Raw genomic sequence first — 4,239 nt, 5'->3', positions numbered from 1 at the left:
ACTCTGAGATATCTGAGACCCATTAATAGTGCAGGGATTTAAAAAAAAAGAAAGAAAGTATTTAGAAGTTGCCTCTGTTGTGCACTTTGTAGTCCCCCCCCCCCCCCCATGTTTATCTTGTGTTGACTTCCAGTCAAGATTTTTTTTTCTTGCTCATAATTTTAAATAAATAAAATATATAAACAACTTTTTTTCTTGGTGTTTTTTTGACACTTTTTTCTGACGTTTCTGTCCATCATCTACGCTTTCAAAAAAAACCCCCCAAAAAACGTTAATTTTTTCACAATTATTTCACTTTTTCCCTCTTCAAATGCTATCAAATTGAACAGAACACCCACTTTCAATGAAAGTAGTGAACTGATTGTATTGTACCTGTGGAGAGTGTTGTATAGAAACATCACGTTATTATTATTTGAACAATTGGTTAAAATGAAAGCAAAAGTGGTTTAGCTCACTGATAGAGCGCGGGCACACACACACCTCTCTCTTCCTTTTCATATCCAGCTTTTATATCGATGAAGGCAGAAATGCCCAAAAAAGGTGTAAAAAAAAGAAACCAAATTGCTAAAATAGAAACTTTGAATATGGGTCAAATTTGACCGAGGAAGTTTAATTCTGTCTTACAGTTTTTAACAGTGCAACAACCCAAAGGCGTATACTGAGTAAGATGCTAAATCACTTTTACTAATAAGATCAATAGAAAATCTTTGTTTGTCCCACAGTGGGAAATTGCAGTTTGCAACAGCAAAGATAGATGAGTGTTCAAGATATAGCAAACTGTACTATACAATAAATACACATGAATTGGTAATTTGCACCATGAAAATTGCCCAAATGAAAAATATGCACAGATGTATAAAATGGCACATGGGATATAGGGTACATTATGAAGTAATAAAGTTGACGGTACTTTGTTTTGTAGAGAAACGGGTGGCAGTATAATTATTTCCTTTTAGTAATGTAGCTACACCACCTCGTCTCATCCATCCTTCCTCCACTTCCCTTCCCTCCATTCTTCCCTCCCCTCCTTGGCCGTGCCGTGCTCTGCTGGCCGCCTCCATGCATCGGCCACAGCGGCGCACAGACGGTCTCATCTCTTTTGATGAACTTGGTTAATAGAACCTCTCGCAGGGGTCTTGGCTCTGTTCATTAGGCAGCACACGACCCTATCCACGCCCCCGAGAGCAAGCACTGCGCGATTCGCGGCCCCCATCTCATAAAATTCACACCAAAGTGAAGAAAAGTTGAACGTGTGTTACTTTGCTGGAAGTTCTCAGTGAACTGACCGTGTTTGGTCTTTTGGTTCAGTTTGGTAAAGAACAAAACGGGGACATGATGGCACCGAGTAAAAGCCTCTTTGCGCCTTTCATATGTGTGGAGCCGGAGGGAGGAGTCGGCCCCAGGGGCCTGAGGCTTTCCCACGCAGACATCCAGGCTCTGCGACAACGGGGGCCGCGCGCAGGAGCGCCCGGGGGGCCGAGCGCGCCAGACGCGTCTGCGAAACCGGGACACCCGTGCGCCATCGTGGAGGTCCGGCTGGGGGCCGTGGGCGGCGGGGGCGCGCTGACTATCCCCAGCCGGACAAGTGCGCTTTGGAGCGCGCGCAGAGACGGAGACGCCTCGCTGCAACGCGGAGAGGAGGAGGATGCTCGGGCTCAACGTCGCCTTCGACCGGCTGCGGAGCGGCCATCCCCAACTGGAGAGCGAGAGAAGAAACTCTCCAAATCGGAGACGCTCCAAATGGCGCAGATTTACATCGCCACCCTCAGCGAGCTGTCCAGGAGGAAGCCACGTACCGAGCCGCGCGCAACTGTCCGCGGGCCCCTGCCCTCACAGGGGACCACACATGTGGGGGGGCGATCGGCTCGAGGCAGAGACGTTCACACCGGGAAGGCAGCGCAGGCCCGGCGCGCCAGAGAGGAGTCATAACCAGGACACGTGGGAGAAAACAAATGGGCAAACGGAAGAATGTTTAAAAAAAAAAAAAAAAAACGGACACGTGTTTTCCTCAGTGTTATGCAAGCCTGGTAGGCCAACTCGCCCCCCCCCCCCCCCAGGCCTATTCATGGGGATACGTTGAATGTATTGTTAAGATGTTTTTTTATACTTGAGTACCAGGGAGCGGCTGGTTGGAAACTTTAGTCGTATTTCAAATCTCCAGTTAGCCTTTAGACTTAATGTAGAGCCCCATGGAATCTGTCTCATATATGTTTAAATTTGAATTTCGTGATTTCTGTCCATGGTTCAGTCATCAGGCTGACTGGCCCCATCCGGGCCTCCAGCGTCTCTGGGGACAGCGAATAACTTTTCTACTTCTCAATACTGTTATACTGTTATTTTCCTGCAGTATGAAAAGACCATAGGTCCAAGATTTAGCAATTTGTCATTATTTTCAAAGAAATCTGTATTTTAGATGGTGTGGGTTCTGGGTCGAAAATGATGTTGAGTGGAAACAGAAATCATGCTCTTTGGCTTGTTGGCGAGAAATATAAATATATATATTTTATCAACAACATCTTTTTTTCCGTATGATCTTGGTCATCATTTGTGTCTTTATTAAAAAAAAAAAAAAAAAAAAAGCAAGCAGTTGCAGACAATGTCTGAGATAAAAAGGAAAACAAAGTCACCTGTTCAGAGTAACGCGCGGCTGGCGATGATTTGAGAAATGATCATCTCAACAACTCAAAACGGAGGATGGTAAGAGAGAGAAGCAGAGAGAGGAGAGAGGAGAGAGAGAGAGGAGAGACGAAGAGAGAGAGGAGGACGAGAGAGAGAGAGAGAGAGGAGAGAGAGCGAGAGGAATGACGTGAGAGATGAGAGAGAGCGAGGAGGAGAGAGAGGAGAGAAGGAAAAGAAAAGAAAAGACAGACGCGCGGGAAGTATGAAAAGTAGCAATTTTTATATTTTAAAATATGTACAGGTAAACAAAAGACATCAGTCTGCAAATCGGTACAAAGATCAAGTTTCCTGCGGTTGCTTGTTAAAGAAGTCTCTGTACGTCCAACGCAACAACGACGGGAGAAAAGGCTTTAGAAAACAAAAAAGAGAATCAGATTCAGAAAAGTAGAGTCTACGGGTCGAAATTAAATTTAACCCCCCACCCCCCAGTCAACCCCACCACCCATTTCCCAGCACTTCCTCCTATGTGAGGAAATCAATTTATGTACAAAATCTGTACAAAAAGCTATGTCCATGGATTTCCAGACGTCTGGAATAAAGCTCATTGTAAACTTAAAAAAAAAGAAAAAAAAGGAGGTGAGGGTTAAGCGTGGTGTGTGTGTTGTGTGGGTGTGGTGTGTGGTGTGTGTGTTGTGTGGGTGTGTGTGTTGTGTGTGGTGTGTGTTGTGGTGTGGTGTGTGTGTGTGGAGGAACAGACAAATGCAAATAAACGGGAGAACAGCTCAAGACACGTGTTTTTTTAAACTTTTACAAAACGGATGAAAGCCAAAAAAGAACTAAGTCTCTTGTATACAAAGGAGAAAATAAAAACACTTAAACGCGCTCCATAAAAAGAGAGACTAAATATCTCTGCCCCACCGGATATATTAGAAAATACAAATGTAACAGAACTTTCGTGGGGGGGAACGTTCTGGTGGAAAAAACACTTGGGACGTTAAAAGGAAAAAAATACACATTTCAACTCAAATTTTAAAATGGGATTTTGCTCAGACAAGGGGTGTCTGGGATATAATCTGTGGTGTGGGTGTGGGTGTGTGTGGGTGTGTGTGTGGTGTGTGTGTGGTGTGTGTGTGTGTGCATGTCTTGTGGGAAACATCAAAGCCAGATACACATTTTGATTCTTATTCGGCGTGGAAAGCAAGCTATGCAACCATCGTAATCCTAAGTGCCCGCGATTGTTCGAACATGTTCTCAAATAAGAAAATGCGACGTGGTCAGTAGGAAGCACGATTTTTATTATCATCTCTTTGAAATCGTCCTCTGTGTTTGACGTGCCAGCACAATGAGACGGGCAGAAGTGAGAGACACGTTGGTAATCACGTCTAAATTAGAGTGTTATCTTACTGTTAAATTTGTCAATGTTATGAGTAACAATGTACTGAAAAGCGGCCGCAAGAGAGATTGTTGCTTTAAATTTGTGCAGATAACTAATCTGTAAAGTTTGGAACAAACGAGTTAGTTAACCTATGAAGAAACTTGCTTTCTAGGCATTAGAGGTACATGCTCTAGCGCCACCTTTAAAACAGATAAGGAAAAAAACTCAAATCTTTTGGCTATCAG

Source organism: Etheostoma spectabile, chromosome 21 (assembly GCF_008692095.1).
Source record: "Etheostoma spectabile isolate EspeVRDwgs_2016 chromosome 21, UIUC_Espe_1.0, whole genome shotgun sequence".
Taxonomy (NCBI): domain Eukaryota; kingdom Metazoa; phylum Chordata; class Actinopteri; order Perciformes; family Percidae; genus Etheostoma; species Etheostoma spectabile.
The sequence above is the reverse complement of the archived record's forward strand: the minus strand, read 5'-3'. Positions refer to the sequence as shown.